The sequence below is a fragment of the Protomyctophum bolini genome (genome assembly GCF_963924005.1).
Source record: "Protomyctophum bolini genome assembly, chromosome: 20".
Lineage (NCBI taxonomy): Eukaryota > Metazoa > Chordata > Actinopteri > Myctophiformes > Myctophidae > Protomyctophum > Protomyctophum bolini.
The window spans coordinates 34206250-34224949 of record NC_137881.1 but is presented as its reverse complement, the minus strand read 5'-3'; the positions used below and the strand labels follow the sequence as shown (position 1 = coordinate 34224949).

General features: G+C 41.9%; 1 protein-coding gene and 1 long non-coding RNA gene across 2 annotated transcripts in view; both read left to right on the top strand.

Moving 5' to 3' along the window:
* LOC308335354 (plasminogen-like) overlaps positions 1-18700 on the top strand; it is a gene marked incomplete at its 5' end in the record, with an annotated part of 214670 nt that overhangs the window by 119502 nt on the left and 76468 nt on the right. The window lies entirely within an intron of this gene.
* On the top strand, positions 10348-11307 carry LOC308335189. The gene is made up of 2 exons (XR_013965997.1): positions 10348-10457; positions 10795-11307. It is a non-coding gene; the product is annotated as an uncharacterized lncRNA (long non-coding RNA).

Here is an 18700-nt window from a genome sequence, read left to right as displayed (position 1 = left end):
GTCCACCGTAGGATGAACCTAAATAGGTTTGAATGGGGTGTCTAGGTGTAAGTATGTAGGACTATGGGTGAAACGTTATAATGGTAATATGTTGTAAAACAATGAGTAATGGTAATATTTAGTGGTTTTCACTTTTACAAAAAAATAAATAAATAATAATTCTTCTTAACCGTGCACTTGCACGACAGCAAACCTATTCATGGGGAACATTCACCAAAAGCAGCTGATCTACAAGCTCACAAGCTGTCATGATGTTGTGCAGCCTATATATTTTGGTTATTTGATTTTATATAGTGCTTAAATTAGTCCTTTAATGCAGACCGATACAAATAAGGCAACATAAACCCATAATAATTGAATAAATCTGGAAAACATCATTGGTTTGTGATCAGTTTGACTGCTTAATGAACAGTAAAGACATCAGGATTAGGTTAAACCTGGCTGTTAGCCTGGTTTGGAGCAGGCTAAGTCCAAAGCATAAATTCCCATGGTAATTTATGTAGCATCCCTTTCATGAAACCGAATCAAGCCTCAACATATCCAGGTTAACCGGTTAAGTTAATCTGGCAAGATCAACCAGCTTTCATGAAACCGGTTAAGCACTGATCCAGGATATATTAAGCCAGGATATGTGTTAAAGCCCGGCTTAATCTCTAATCCAAGTTTCGTGAAATAGGCCCCTGGTTTAGTAGCGTCTAATCATTCTCAACAAAACATCTGCCCTGGTTTAGTAGCGTCTAATCATTCTCAACAAAACATCTGCCCTGGTTTAGTAGCGTCTAATCATTCTCTACAAAACATCTGCCCTGGTTTAGTAGCGTCTAATCATTCTCTACAAAACATCTGCCCTGGTTTAGTAGCGTCTAATCATTCTCTACAAAACATCTGCTCTGGTTTAGTAGCGTCTAATCATTCTCTACAAAACATCTGCCCTGGTTTAGTAGCGTCTAATCATTCTCTACAAAACATCTGCTCTGGTTTGCATAACAAATAGGCTATATATGTTGTCAGTTTTTACCCAAATATCATCTTAAAGTCCATCTGAACCTCTATTCTGACTAAAACACTATATGAGCTCTCTTTTCGTCCATGCTAAACCCGTTATCCCTAAAGGGCCCTAAACTATACTTTGCCTTTTACTATTTTGAAAAATGGAATAGTTGAATAGTTAAAATAGATCTACATCGATTTTATTATTTTATTTAACCTTTATTTAACCAGTAAAATCACATTGAGACTGCGTCTCTTTTACAAGTGGGAACTGGCCAAGAGGCGGAAATAAAAATTACACTTCAATACAACATCCTCAAAGTTACATTTTGAACCAGCAAATACAACATCCGTAATACACCTTAAAATACCTATACATAAATACAACAAGTCACCTGTCCTACTTTTTTCTTTTTAGTAGCATGGCAAAATACACCATATACACAAATATACACAATCTCCACGAAATTAGCCGATATAATAGATATATAGGCATAAAAATAAGCTAGAACATATCCAGACATGTGCAAGTGTTGGATTGTACATCAAAGATGATCCTTTTGAAAGTTCTCAAAGGAACTTTCAAAGCCAGTTTTAGTCTGGACTGTAGGTCATTCCACGACCAAGGGCCAAAGAAGGCCAGACATTTTTTGCCCCCCCTCAGATTTGAATGCTGGCACTACACACCGCAGCCAAGCATTTGACCTGAGGTTTAGGCCGTTTTGGACCAGATCGAATTTGGATCGGCAAGTCACCCAGAATGGCTTTATAAATGAAAATATGCCAATGTTGAAGCCTGCGAGCTGCCAATGAAAACCAACCGACTGCAGCATACAACGTGCAGTGATGTGTTCTGAAAGGTGCATTTGTTATGAATCTTAATGCAGCATGGTACAAGGGATCCAATTTGGTTAAGGATGAGGAGCAGGCAAACCTATAAATGGTATCACCATAATCCAATTGGGACAGAAAGAGACCAATGACAAGTTTTTTACGAGCTGAACAAGAAAAACAAGCCTTCAATCTATAGAAGAAACCCAAAGTGAATTTAAGCTTTTTGCACAAAGAATCAATATGAAATTTGAAATTAAGGTGTTTATCCAACCAAAAGCCAAGGTATTTGTATCGTTCCACCCATTCAATGGAAGTTCCATCGAGAGTGGAGATACTCATTTGAGCTGAAATAGCTCGTGGAGTGAACAACATAGCTTTAGTTTTGGTGCCATTTAGCAATAGTTTGCTCTTTATTAATTCGTGCTGCAGGGAGACGAAATCAATGGACAGATTTGCAACAGCCACCTCCAGAGTCGGCGCACAGGTGTACAGAACCGTATCGTCTGCATACATGTGGTACCTAGAGTGCTTTGATTTACTACAGATGTTATTCACATACAAAAGAAAGAGTAGGGGACCTAATATCGAACCCTCGATACGTGGTGAGCTTTTAGTTTCATTATATAGATGTTACTTTCTTAGCTTACGCATGTTTCATGATAAATGTTTTTATGTGATGTATTCCCATGCTTTTTTGTTCTTGCTTAATGTAAGTCGCTCTGGATTAAGAGCGTCTGCTAAATGCTTAAATTGTAAATTGTTGTAAATTGAGCTTGTAGCTATTTTAACTATTCAAAAATGTTTTTAAAAATAGTAAAACGAAAAAAGGAAAAAAAAGGGAAGGGAAGGGCCCCTTATCACTTAGGGACTGATCGTTATTTATCCACCAGGGGGGGGTGGTGCAGATGTGATTTAATTTTTTTATTTTACCTCATCCCCCCCCAGCCTCCAAATATTTTTTCGGGACCCCCCCTCAGGGACTGGAAGAATATATATGACCCCCCCCCCCCCCCAAAAAAAAACAAACACCATAGGCCATATTTATTTTATATTCACACCAACAGTATAGCAGCATAAAGTAAACGCTGATCGTTTATTAGGCGGCCGTCTGGGGTTCATTTGGTTCCATATCCGTCATTACATTATGGTCAACACTCAACACTGATGATATGCCATTGCATTCTTCCAACTAAAGATTTAAATATGAATCTGGCAGCTTCGAAAATAGCATTATGCAGACCTACAAGCTCACAACAACACGCTGATGACGCGACGCAAATTTGTGAGCTTAGATTGGCTATTTTTAAGGTGAGCCTCGTGCGTAAAGTCATTCTAGCCAAGCTGCCAAGGCAGTGGGCACCCCTCGCCTCTGTGCCCAAGCCCAGGATGATGAAAATGAATGAATGCTAAATAAATATGTCACGCAGTCGCATACCATAATACTACAGCGTCATACTCCACAGAGAAAAGCACAATTTGCGCAACCCCAACGTTCAACTGCCTGCTCGGCTCATTTAGCCAGCCAGGCACCACCAAATAGTATAACTCTTTCTTTAATCTATTACAACCACATACGCAGAAAAAGTACATGGCACCGCAGACAAAACACAAGTAGGCTACTAAACTCCGCATGGCTCATTTCCATGCGTCACACAGTCAGGGACCCTGCTGAGGATTTGGTCCACTGTACCCTCCTACTGCATATATCAGCGCTGCATGCAGATCGGCTATTTTACCGTTTGTGAGGACGCACACATGAGCGCCGCGGAGAAATGTGTTATTTATAATGCGTGTGAAATGGCATGTGTGGCGTGGTGCGTGGTAAAGGGTTAAATTGCATGACTGTCACACTCAAAGGGTGAGACATGGCAGCCCTGGCTACTGTGACGCACACACCAACAATCCACCATTGCAATGCGAGTGCGCAAAGATGCACATGATAGCTGCGGTTACATGCCGGCATTTCGACATACCGCCATTTCGACATGCCGCCATTCCGACATGCCGCCATTCCGACATACCGCCATTTCGACATACCGCCATTTCGACATGCCTCCGACATACCGCCATTTCGACACTTTCCCCCTCTCTCTCTCTCTCTCTCTACCCCTCCGTAACCGTAAGTCCGTCTCTCTCTCTCTCTCTCTCTCTCTCTCTCTCTCTCCCTCTCTCTCCTACGGAGAAGGTGTTTGAGTGAACTCGTGTTCTACTGTATTTATGACCATTAATAAACATGTGGCATTTTATTATTACACACTGGTGTTTAGGTTTAAACGTGTCACATGTTCCAGGGATTTACAGTGATATCCTATACGTGTGGCCGCGTGACCCGCGTCAGCAAGATGATTGTATTTTCCTCAAGTTTCACTGCAAATAAAACCACATTCCTTATGGAAAAAAAATTGTGTAATTCTTCTTCTTTCTCGTTGTAATATTGTTATGTTTAATAGTTAATAGTGCGCATTGTATTATGGAAAAAAACGGTGTATATTTGAGACTTTTAAATTTAATTTTTAATGCGTAAAATAGCCATTTTTTGGTCATCCCTAATCCCGATTAGTTTAACCAATAAAATAGTAGGCTAGTAAATGTTTTTAATAATAATACATGCTAATTATTATTGAACCATTTCAAATATTTATATTTATTTCAACAACATTATATGCTCCATTTTACCGATCTAGCCGTCTATCTGTCTGTCTGTCGGCATCTGATCTACAAGCTCACGCATCGCAGCGGACAGCAGCGGGTCTATACCCCCCCCCTGCAGAAGTCATATAGCTAATAGCTTGCCATAATTCTATATCATTTGCCGTCTGATTGATATCACAGCACAGCGTGTGCTGAGAGAGAGAGAGAGAGAGAGAGAGAGAGAGAGAGAATATTCAACTATGCGACACTGCGCCCCCGTTAGTTCTTAACGGGTAGCGCACCTATACAGTCTGAGCGCGTGTGCTCCTATCCGTGTGCCTCCTCCCCCCCCCACCCCATGTGGACCCTTGGGGGGGGGGGGTCCCTTTGCACTTTGTGTAGAAGCTGCGTAGCAATTTTACAGAGCGCAAGACAATGTCTGTCTGTCTGTCTGTCTGTCATATACCTATTAGGCCTATTAGTATTATCATTATTATTATTATTAGGCCTATATTAATAATAATAGGTCTAATAATAATAGGCCTACTAATAATAATAATAATGATAATACTATATAGGCCTAATAGGTATATGACTGACAGACAGACAGACAGATGCTAGCGCGGTGAGCTTTGATTATCGGCTAAATTAATATAGCCTTGTATATAAATTAATATGTCCGTGTATAGGTTATCTATTGTGACACACACACACACACTGTCAGCTTTTCATTACGCACGGCGCGCTGTAGGCTACACGCGCACTTTCCCTCACCATTTAGGGTTATGAATCCATTGCAAAATATTGCATCGATTGCATCATTAACATGTATTGTAGGCTCTTATAATGCGCACTCAACCAGGGATTTGATCTTTCATGCAGGAGAAGTAAATGAGGATTGGGAATCCTTTTATGAATGAATAGATCTTTCCAGCTAGCAAAACCTTGGGCCTATTTTCCGCATGCTGAACACCGCTGCCTGTGCGCAGAATAGAGGTATTTTACTAATTCCCCAGACATCTCTGAGATTCTAATCTTACTATAATCAGGAGAAGTGAGATTGTCTCTCATGGGCAGAGGCCAGAGGGGATACGATTGCACTGGTGGTAATTATGGTTTGCGCAGAAAGCACGGTGATTGTTTTTAAATAATATTGTAACACCCAAACCACACATATGTACATATCTTCTATGGCTATGCAGAAGAGAACACTTTTTTTGGGTCCACAACTGGGCATTGTCAAGCCTGCATGCATCTAGGAAACATAACCGTGCTGGACAATCACTTTTACACACATCACCTGCATTAAAAATGTGTTGGCCATCACTTTACGCACATAACCTATTCAAATTATATTCAAAGTATATTAAGCGAAAACAACCGGCATGTGGTTTATGAGTAGGCTAGGCTACACATTTATTAAATAAGGGGCGCCCAGCCACACTGGCATAAAAAACAAATAAATACTCAAAGTATAGGCCTACACATGCATTTAAATTAGGGGTGCCGAGGCACACTGGCATAAAAAACAAATAAATACTCAAAGTACACATGTTGCATTTAAATTAGGAGTGCCGAGCCACACTGGCATAAAAAAATTATAAAAAAAACTGACGTAGGCTACTGTAGGCAATAAGGCAAAAAAAAAAAAAAACCTCCCTCGCAGGCAGGCTGGCTGGCAGGGGGTGGTGGTGATGTTGGTGGGGAGGACTACTCAAAATTTACTATGAGGTACTGTACTGCCTCCCAGTATTGTTCAATTGTTCAGCCATCCCAATCACCGTCTCCACCAGGCGTTGCTCATCTTTAAGACGCCTGAGGAAGACCCATATGGATGGGTGGCGTCGATCCATGCTGGCATTCCATCTGTGATGGAAACCTGAAACAATCATAGATGTGTAAATAGCATTTACATACATACATTTCTCAATGACAACTTGACAACTCAATGATAACTTGACTGATCTGCAAGCAATAGCGTGCGGTCTTGTGAGATCAGAATGGTCTCATAAGGCTATACCACACACACCTCCTGTCTCCTTACAAATTGTAACGTTTTACAATATATGTTTTTCAACTATGTTAACTAACTATTAAAGTAAAGAAATATAAGTTGTTACCTTCAATGCGGTTGTTCGTTCGGTTGTCTGACCGACGGCGATACACATTCCAGACGGCTGGGGGGAAGATGGCATTCTCCCCCACATACGTGTGCTCCATATACTGGACAAAATCGTCCACTTCTGGGTGCACACGCCTCAGCCGCCTCGTCTGTCGGGACGTGACCAGGAGCCTAAAGTTCTGACGAACAATGGCAAGTGGCAGGAATCCAATGGCCATGGCCTTCCTGATCCACTTCTTCAGGTTCTGGTTGCGCCTGTATGGACCTGCAAAAGTTGTGTGAAGAAATATAAATGAACTCCCTGAAAATTGACTGAGATCAAAGTAGGCTACTAAATTGCATTTATAGAAAAATAATTTAACATGCATTCAAAACATCAACAGGGTCTCCCAGACCGTCTTAGAATCTATGAACCAAATCTGCCACTATACCTGACAGGCCAAGCTCCTGGATCTTGCGCCACAGGCTCTGACAGAAGTGGAAATAACAGCCATTTGTGCGGACTCCTGGGAGCTCAGCCCTTATGGCATTCATGGCTGCAATTTCAAAGTCTGTGCAGACTCTTTCTGGCATCCATCTGGTAGATGCTAGCTTTAATATGCAATCACATTTTATTCACCGTTTACATACAGACTAGGCCTTCCCTTAATTGAAAATTAGACACAGGCATGTTGGAAATTAAGGCCTTAAATTATATGTAACTAATGTATGTCCCATTAATCATGAGGCCTATCAATAGTACATAACAATTAGCCTAATATTTCCAGCAATAATTATATATATAATTTTGACTGATAAAAAGTTTCATTGCGGAGGGGTTCTAACCTGGCGGCACTGAGACAGCTTCCTAAAGTTGTCTTCGGTCCCGAAGACAACGTAGCCGTTGGGGATGTGGTGTTTCGAAAGAAACTCATCGCCCCCCCAGCTCACGGCCCATTCACCATCAACGGCCACGTCTTGGAGGGTATGGGGTATGGGGGGCATGAGGCTGGCCCGTCTCCTCTCCAGGCGCGTCTTTACGGCCTCAAACGGAGGCATAGCCTGGATGTCGCCTGCCTGGGCCAGGATCTGATGTAATAAACATTATATGGCTTATGTTTTGTTCATATTTACTTGGAGAATTATGACAACCATTATGCTACAGAAATGTTCATTACCTGGTCATAGACCCTTCTAGATGGGAGAGACGGGTCGGCGGCCACCTGACGAAGCATTTGCTCAATTAGAGCAGTCGTGGCCACCAAATCCACCTCCTCCGCATGGCCATGTTGGCCAGGTGGATTTACCACGCGGATGTGGGGATCGTCCGCCTCTAGGTTAAATGAATTGGTGGTCACGTAGACCTGGCACCCTCGGTGCCCACACCGCCAGTATAGATGCGCTCATTTCTGACCTTATTTCTAAGGTAACGGTAGTCGTCGATGACGAGCGCTCTTCCACCCCGACTGTTGGCAATTGGAACGAATATATTTGCCATCATGCACCTATAGTAAAATTTAAATGTTGTCGGGTATGACGGCAGTCACGGCTGTGGGGGAAAGAAAGATCCCACGAGGCGCAGTCCTTTTATACCTACTAAATTCAGGCGATATGCAGGTGATATGCGTTAAAAGTGATTTGGTTCTGTGCAAAGTGATTCGCCACTACTAATTAATATAGGTTCTGTGAAAAGTGATTGGCCACTACAAATTATTATTAATACAGGTTCAGTGCGTAAAGTGATGCGTAAAGTGTGTGCGTAAAGTGATGGCCAAAAGATAATTAATGCAGGTGATGTGTGTAAAAGTGATTGTCCAGCACGGTTATGTTTTGTTAGATGCATGCAGGCTTGACAATGCGGATATAACACCCAGTTGTGGACCCAAAAAAGTGCAGACACCAGCCTTATCATAGAAGATATGTAGGCTACATATGTGTGGTTTGGGTGTTACAATATTATTTAAAAACAATCACCGTGCTTTCTGTGCAAACCATTACCACCAGTGCAATCGTATCGCCTCTGCCCATAAGAGACAATCTCACTTCTGCTGATTATAGTAAGATTAGAATCTCAGAGATGTCTGGGGAATTAGTAAAATACCTCTATTGTGCGCACAGGCAGCGGTGTTCAGCATGCGGAAAATAGGCCCAAGGTTATAATTATGCTAGCTGGAAAGATCAATTAATTATTTCATTTATAGAAGGATTCCCAATCCTCATTCACTTCTCCTGTGAAAGATCAAATCCCTGGTTGAGTGCGCATTAAACCTCTTTAGACCCATTGACCCCGCCGGCCGCTGCATCGGCTGTCCACCTCACTCTCAGCGGGTAAATGGGAGACCCAATTGGTCTCCGGTTCCAACTCTGATGTTTTTTATTTTCCCTGGACCCCATTATTGCAATTGATGCAAATATTTTGCATATTCTACTACTAATGTACGTGTTGCGTGCAGAGAGAGAGAGAGAGAGAGAGAGAGAGAGAGAGAGAGAGATATGTGTGCACGGTATAGTCTTTTCTAAATCATTAATGTTTAAATCGAGGACCACACACCAGTAGGCCAATAATAATAATAATAATAATAATAATAATAACAATACATTTTGCATATTCTACTAGGCCTAAGCTACTAATGTGCGTGTTGCGTGCAGAGTGTTGCGTGCAGAGAGAGCGAGAGAGCGTATGTGTGCGGCTGCGTGCGATATAGTCTTTTTTATTAATAATATAATATATAAATATTATATTATATATATATATATATATATGTATATAACATTAATAATTTATATATATATAATATTAATAATTTGGATTCCCGTGTCGGAATGGCGGTACTTAAAAAAAAAATCCCTTGTCGACAATTAGAAACCAATGTCGGAGTGGCGGGATGTCGAGATGGAAGGCTGATCCCCATGGGGCTGACCGAGAAGCGTCTGACTGCAGGGCAGGATTGATTGATCAGGAAGTCTCTGCGAGGGGGGAGGGCATTGACCAGGAAGTAGTTATGTCCGCATGCCATGTCCGCTTATTATAAGCGACTTGTATTATTATCGTTATTTGTATTATTATTAATATTATTATTAATTTAATATGCTGCTATGCTTCTAGCTCTGCTATTTTCAAACAGTTGATGAACATTAGATTTAAATTAGCTAATCTGTTGCAATTTGTTGAGTGGCTTCTTTTCAACATTTCTGTTGCAAAATCTGGCACCACTTACAGCCTGTTTGCTGCAGTTCTTTCCACTTTCCAGACGCTTCTTGTTCTTTCTCCTCTCTCATCGAAGCAAGGTACGTAAAACCAGCAAGACAATATTAATATTATAAGTATAACTTAATATAAATGTAAACGTTCTGCAGTGCAAACTATAGCCTTATGAACAGGAGTTAATGAGTTCGTTTTTATTTTCTTTCTTGCCTGCTCGAGTAGCTTAGCCTCTTACTAACACAACAAGCAATATTCCGATTCTAACTTATGAAGCTAAACTACCATTAATACCATAAATATGAAATAAATGCTTAAACATGTAGCCAAAGTGTTAGGTTATTCAGCAACAGCTAGCATGGCTGCATACAACATACATCCCTGCTTCTGGTGACATATTATTTTAATTTGTGAGGTCTGTTAAATGATGGATCATTTTTATTAGTTTAATACTTTAAAAAGATTACTGTTATTGTTACAGCATAGGCAAATTGACAGATCTATGGCCTTTATGCCTGTCTACAGATGTAGATTATCTGCTCTGCAAATTCAGTGTAATTGTTAAAATTGTCTTGTTTATTTTTATTAACAGATGCATCGTTCCATATTGACCACCAATGAGTCTGTACAGCTCAAACAATGTACAACCTGCTGTACACTGTACCACTGCTCATATTAAAACTGCAATCGCTTTTGAAGGTATGTATAAGCTTGTTTTTTATTTTTAGGATGTATGTCTGGAAGTACTGTAGAGAGGAGGCATTTTCATTATCTTTCAAATTGACATTGGGACTTATTCAGACTGTTGGCCTTGGCCAGGCAGGGTGTGTTATTCATGCACTCATTTCACCCAGGTTCCATCTCTGCAACGCATGCAATTTGTGTGTTCAGTGAGTCAGTCTAGTGACTGCCAGTGGTCTATGAAGGATGGATTTCCCCTTAAGTACATTTGAAATGTAAGAATGAGTTGGTGCTGTGTGTGTATATTATATACTGTATATTAATTTGTCATATTGTATGTCTCCCCTCCCTCTAGATCTGCGCATCATTAGATGCTGTCTTAACTGCAGATCAGACACATCTCAGGCACACTATCATTGTCCCTGCGGTGTAAGAACACCCTTTTAAGGGCTGATGCGATGAGAAAACACCTGCCGAAGTGCAAACTCTATTCAGGTCAGCTGTCCAGCCCTCCTCAGTCTGCCAGCCCTGCGATGCACAGTGGTCAGTCTGCCAGCCCCGCGATGCACAGTGTTCAGGCGCCCAGCCCTTCTGAGCCCTCTACCCATTCCAGATGCCCGTACTGCTCTGCTTGGCTGCAGAGTGCATCCAAGCAAATGTACACAATGTTAAGGATGTTTACTTTGTAAAATGCTTTATCTGGGCTGAATTTGTTCTTTTGCCCACCTCTGGTGTATTATCAAACATTTGCAATGCGACTGTGTGGTAAACCCTTAATATAAACATAGATAACGTGGTTGTAATTGATACACATTCATTTGATTACAAAGTTGTATTCTTTAAGCAATAAAGAAAAGGATAAAAGGTTTTCACTATGTTGTGGCTCTATTGTTGTTTCCAAACACATGCAGTGTTGCAGGCTTTCTGCTTGTTTTATTGAATTGCCACTTCTCCCAGGTCCATGTACTGCTCTGGAAGTCCATGTTGGTACCTCCCAGGTGGGTGGATGCTGCTATGACACGTGTAATATGATACCATGAACTATGATAAGTGTAATAGTATAGTGTAGTGTAACGGTGTAGTAAGTGTTTATGAAGATGTAGAAACCATTTAGACGTTACTTTGAATCACAAAATATGTATTGTATACAGAGTTTCCATAATTGTGCCCAGTTGCCCACAGATTAAAGCACTGTCACACTATTCATTGGTTTATACAAGTGTTATAGTCTGACATCCAGGAGTGATCAAATGTGATAGCAGTTTCAGAAGAGAAGCAGAGTGAGTATACATACTGTTTTGGGGTAATAGTCTGAATATGCAAAACCACAATACCACAGTGTCGTAGGGTTAGTGGGTTATAGCCGGGTTTTAATAGGTAACAATTATTGAAAAGAAAAAAAAGTTATAATATACTGTACCACCATGTACCATAGATGGATGGACATGACCAACATAATACACCAACAGACAGCCAGAATTGTCCTGGTCCCCATAGGCCTACTGAGTTTAGGAGGACGTAGAAACCAATTTTGACATGACCCCAGAAGAGCAGTTAAACATCTAAGTTAACCATCTAACCTCCCCGAAAAGGCCTGTCTGTCCTGAACTCTTCCATATTTATACATTATGGATAATTAGTATGGACTTATTTGGCTCAACTGCTGTCATACCTCACATGGTAGTGATATTGTTGGAGCGCAGAGTGAAGGTGACTGCATATCTTTTACACCTACTGCAGCAAGTGTAGGCTATATGTTACTACTCCTTAGTCCTTACTAAGTTACTACTATGACCAAACAACCTATTTATTATCCATCCAGATTGTTGAATTACTGTGGAACAACCTATTGAAAAGACTTTATTGATAGTGCCTCGTAAGAAACCAGGTGGGACCACAAAAGGGTTGCTCAACCTTATGCCTGGAGTGCTCTCCAGTGAATGTCCAGCAGTCTGTGATTAGGCTCTCTATATATTATAAAAGTCACTACAATATATATATATAGATTGATTAACATGCAGTTTGCAGAATTACAGTACATTTCAAGTACAACTCAATACAAAAACTGTTAACAGTGAGTGGACGACACCATAAAGCAGGGGTTACCAAACTTTTTTGGACCAGGTACCCCTTTTGGGTAGGCACTCGGGGGGACGCTGGGGAGGCACTGGGCAGACACTGGGGAGGCACTGGGGAGACACTGGCGAGGCACTGGGCAGACACTGGGGAGGCACTGGGGAGACACTGCGGGGAGGTACTCAGGGGGACACTGAGGAGGCACTCAGGGTCACACTGGGACAGTGGTGAGGCAGTAGGCACTCAGGGGACACTGGGGAGGTACTGGGGAGCCACTGGGCAGACACTGGGGAGGCACCATGGCGGACACTGGGGAGGCACTGGGCAGACACTGGGCAGACACTGGGCAGACACACACACACACACATGATTTTTTTTTTTTTTGTCAGCTTGGGTACCCCCTGGCTATGCGTCGCATACCCCTAGCCCGCGGACCCCACTTTGGGAACTGCTGCCATAAGCATTACACTTGTTTACAATAGGGCCCACGATTCCTCCCGTCCAAAACGGCCCAGAGACCGAGATACGCCGGGGACCCCCGCGGACCCCCACCCGGGCACGGGGCCGAGTCCCTGAGGGCGGCCCGGTCGCAACGAGATCCCCCCCGGCCAAAACGGACCAGAGACGGCCGAGATACGCCGGGGACCCCCGCGGACCCCCACCCGGGCACGAGACCCACGGGGCCGAGTCCCTGAGGGCGGCCCGGTCGCAACGAGATTCACCCCGTTCAAAACGGACCAGAGACGGCAGTGATACGCCGGGGACCCCCGCGGACCCCCGCGGACCCCCACCCGGGCACGAGACCCACGGGGCCGAGTCCCTGAGGGCGGCCCGGTCGCAACGAGATTCCCCCCGTTCAAAACGGACCAGAGACGGCCGAGATACGCCGGGGACCCCCGCGGACCCCCACCCGGGCACGAGACCCACGGGGCCGAGTCCCTGAGGGCGGCCCGGTCGCAACGAGATTCCCCCCGTTCAAAACGGACCAGAGACGGCAGTGATACGCCGGGGACCCCCGCGGACCCCCGCGGACCCCCACTTGGGCACGAGACCCACGGGGCCGAGTCCCTGAGTGAGGAGGGAACAAGGGAACGCCCTTTTCTGTTTCCGTTTATCTGTTTCCGTTTCCGTTTTTGTGTTTCCTCTACTCTGGTTGATGTTGACTTGCCCCGCCTCCCCATTGCTGAACAATCATGTGATCAATGCCCCGCCCTCGCAGAGACTTCTTGATTGATCAATCCTGCCCTGCAGTCAGACACTCTTGGGCTGACCTGGGGCCCGTTCCACGAAACTTGGATTAGAGATTAAGCCGGGCTTTTACACATATCCTGTCTTAATATATCCTGGATCAGTGCTTAACCGGTTTCATGAAAGCTGGTTGATCTTGCCAGATTAACTTAACCAGTTAACCTGGATATGTTGAGGCTTGATTCGGTTTCATGAAAGTGATGCTACGTTAGTTACCATGGAAACTTATGCTTTGGACTTAGCCTGCTCCGGACCAGGCTAACAGCCAGGTTTAACCTAATCCTGATGTCTTCACTGTTCATTAAGCAGTCAAACTGATCACAAACCAATGATGTTTTCCAGATTTATTCAATTATTATGGGTTTATGTTGCCTTATTTGTATCGGTCTGCATTAAAGGACTAATTTAAGCACTATATAAAATCAAATAACCAAAATATAGGCTGCACAACATCATGACAGCTTGTGAGCTTGTAGATCAGCTGCTTTTGGTGAATGTTCCCCATGAATAGGTTTGCTGTCGTGCAAGTGCACGGTTTAGAAGAATTATTATATTATATTATTATTTATTTCTTTTGTAAAAGTGAAAACCACTAAATATTACCATTACTCATTGTTTTACAACATATTGTAACGTTTCACCCACTACTAGTCCTACATACTTACACCTAGAAACCCTCATTCAAACCTAGTTAGGTTCATCCTACGGTGGACATGTGTGCCTGAAAAGGAATCTTTGAAATGTTTCATAGTTTTAGAAATATAGTGCTTTCATTTTTTTTTTTTTTTTAGACATTTATAGGCAGATAGTGGCACTTCAAAAAAATCACTTTCACCTAGAAACTCCATTCACACTTTGTAAAATTCAGCTTACTGTGGAGACACATGCTGGAACTTTTTACTTTGAAATGTTTTGTAGTTTCTGAGTTATTTAACTTAAACGCCCAATGCATTCTCAATGGCAATAGCACAAACTTTGGCATGCTACATGAACCCATGACCCTCACCAGTCTGGCCCCTGTCTGGACAACAACCCCCTTCCCCAAAGGTAGCTCCCTCAGAGGAGGGAGTTATGGCCAAATATCACAATGTGACAATATCATTATGCTTACAATATTAAGAATTCTGTTTTAAGTTAATAGTATAATGTAAACTATATTTTGGGGGTAGTTAATCATTCAGTCTATCCACTATTGAGAGTATGTTCTCTCTTTAATTACAGCAGCAGTATTTATTTTAGAAGCTTAAGTCCTTGTATCAGTAAGTCTTGAATAGATTAGTAAAGATAATGAGATATACAGAAGGGGGAATGCAACTATTAAAGGGCCACTTCACCCCTGACACAACCTGATCTTATTTTAATGTTAATGTTATTTGTAATAGATAACAGTAGCACAATTTGAAATTTGCAGCCTTTGACCAGAAAAATAATGAAGTCTGTGTATTTGACTAGGGGTTGACTGGATTGCAGAATTCCTACAATGCCCATAATGCTTTGCTGCGCTGTTCCTCAGGGGGAGGCTGCATGTAGGTGTGACTTTATCCTCCCATTTTCTAAAAACAACAAATACACATGGAAGTGCCCCAGTGTTGCCATGTTTTTTGGCTTGTTTCAAAATGTAGAACTGATATTTGGGCTTTCTTCCAAATGTTTTTTACACCAGTGGTTCTCCATGAACATGCCAAGGACCCCCAAATTTGTGCCATGGAGCCCTGTATTAGATATGTGTTAAAATGTTTGAAAGATATTCCACATTTGCACTTTATCCACTCAAGATTTTTTTTTAAATAACCGGCTTATGTGCCTAATATATGTGCATATTGTTTTTGGGCTTGTTTGCACTTTGCATGGACATGGTTGCTTATTTCTCTCACAAAGTCAAAGATCTGGCAAACTTCACAGCTTGCAGAACTTTTTGCAAAAATAACAACAAATCTCACGTTGACTCATACCCACTTTTTGCTAGCTTTTTTGGAGTGGATGACTGAAAAACACGACATGAAGCCCTTTCTTGTACAACGTGAAGTCTGCTTCTCCTTTTTCTTGAACCAGTAAACGGTTGGATTTGTTTTGGAAGAAAGTATTCACTCTTCAGGAATTAGACAGAGCCGCTGCAGACGCGTCTTGTTTTTCATGCATGTTAAAAATTGTCATGTAGCTTTTTATAGCAAAGCAAACTAAATATATAAATTAGTATAGTATCACTAGGTTTTTCCTCAGAATTGTTTCGACATCCCCACACCATAAAGAAAGTCTGTGATTGACATTGAAGGGAGATATAATGCATTTTATAATAAAACAAAATGTACGTTTCATATTCATGTGCTACTCCCAATAATTTCAGAGAATATGTTTCATTGTAACCGTGTCATCATGCTTTTAATTAGTGTATATGGTAACATATGTTTTACTGTACGTAGTTCAACTGTATAGTAAGCAATCCCCAGCTAAATGATTACATGAAGAGAATGTACAACACGTTATGCAATAAATATTAATATAATAATTTCTTCCAAATGAAAATCGTTCAAATGAACACTATATGGAATTTGGGGTGCAACCTTTTTTTCATTGTTTTTCTATAGGCTATAGTCATTAGTCAATGAGCAGTGACAGCAGCAAGCAGGTGCACATCATGTAAACGTTTTATTAGATAACTTCATAGCTGTTTTCCGAGTTTTTAAATGATGACATGAAGGCTTGGAAAAGGGAATGTTCTTCTTTATAGGTGAACACAACTCTTCAGCAGTTCCTCGTTTTGAAGGCTGAAAACGACATCCGTATTGTCTGTCCTCCTGATTCCTAAAATGAGAGAATTATGGCCATCATTTATCCGACGTGAAGCCTGATTTATACTTTGTACGCATGCATGGCATTGATGCACAACAAATATCAGACCTACAAGCTCACAAAGTGTCAAATCCGCGATGCGCTGTGAGCTTGTAGACCTTCTATTTTCGGGTCCCAACGTAACGATATGATAGAACATGGCTGCGTCTATGAACTGGAATCTTGATATGAAACAAATATAGTAGTACTACAACACTCTGAACAGTCTGAAATACACATACATAGCCTAGCTACTACCCTAACGTAATACAACTCTCACATTAAAGCAATCGATTGCTAGATTATGCAAGTTTACACAATGTTTACACTTTGCAGAAATGCTATGGTTCACATGACGCTCGCTCGTATGACAGTCATGTTTCAGGGCTACAGAAATACTTACTTGATCAAGTAAAAAATATCCAGGGCTCTCCTCTTCTGTGTATTCTGGTTCAAATAAATATTGTCCATGGAGTCCGTGGATCAGTATAACTCTGCACTGCAGACGCCATGATATTAGTACACAAACAAACTGAGGAATGCAGCGGTGGGGGTGTCCTGGGGTTGTAGGTGGAACGGACACCCCTCGGAGGGCTGTCTTCAGGTGTAGGTGTAGCCGTGTGTAGGTGACGCGCATACTCTACGGTGACGCGAGGTTAGACTGTTGTAGTCCGGAGGGGAGGGGCCACCATGTTAGTGACGTACATAACATTTAGAATTTACCAGGATATCTGAAAACAGAGATTGCGCACAGAAAAACCCAGAAAAAGTGTTTCTAGTGCCCTAAACATCATTAAAATAAGATCAGGTTGTGTCAGGGGTGAAGTGGCCCTTTAAGGATGCAAACTGCCTTAATACCCCATGAAGAAGAAGGATCAGTAAATCTGTGATCCACATAATGGGTCTAGAGACAAAAAAACAGACTGTCTATTAAGCTGCAGGCTTGCTGATCCCGGCTCGCCAAATCCGCCAATTCTGAGCCTCGCTTGGCTTTAGTGGAACGGAATAAACCAGGCTGTAAAGATCAGGATTTAAAAAGCCTGGTTTTGGCCTATATCCTGGATTAGTTAATCCAAGATTCGTGAAACAGGCCCCTGTTCTGACATTCCATATCTTGATCTGACCTCATCAAAACCTGTACACTCAAGACACACTCCATATATGGCCAGACCTTAGCAAACCCTGTACAGTGTACACTTAAAAAGACACGCTCCATTTGCTTTTTTGTTCATAAAATTAATAAAAATGTATTTAAACCTCTTGCAATCACTGTGTGGAATAATAATGTAATTTGTACAATAATTATATATATAGGGCACGGGCTGCCCGTCTAGAGTTTGACAGTTTGATCTCGCCGCAAAGTGCCATATGGGCTATAGTTCCAAACATTGCTTATACATTCTTCAGGGGGTCCCTCCCTGGCACACAACCCGTGTGTGTGTGTGTGTGTGTGTGTGTGTGTGTGTGTGTGTGTGTGTGTGTGCGTGTGCGTGTGCGTGTGTGTGTGTGTGTGTGTGTGTGTGTGTGTGTGTTGATCCATATACAAAGTATTGGAAATACTCAAGTAAAGAATCTCAACAATTTATATTTATATATATAAGTATTTATGAGCTTTCCACCACTGCATGTTTGACAGTTCAAACCACCATTATGTGAAAAAATATTTTTCTTCTGCTTTGTTTTTCTAATTAAGCTGATTGTAACCTTTGTCCACCCACAAGCCCACACCATCCTGTCCTTGTCTTAAAATCTGTGTTAAAAATAAATCCTGATATCAGTGTCAGAATGACATGTCACATCATTGATAAGATAAGCCTCTATTGATCCTCGGAGGTAAATTCAGGGGGAGTCAACAACAATCTGCAGGGATGCCTAAATGTCAACCGACTTGATATAACAGAGCAAGAGAGAGCTTGTACAGATCCCATAAACTGACCAAATTATCTCCGATCCAAATTCATCCAAAGATGAATCCTTCATTTTATCTCATCGTGCTGCTGTCCTGTGGACTAACTTTGGTGCAACACATAGGTGCACAAGGTGAAAACTCTGCACAGGTTGGAGGATCGTTCGCTGAAGGAGACCAAACTGCCAACAATCCAACGTTA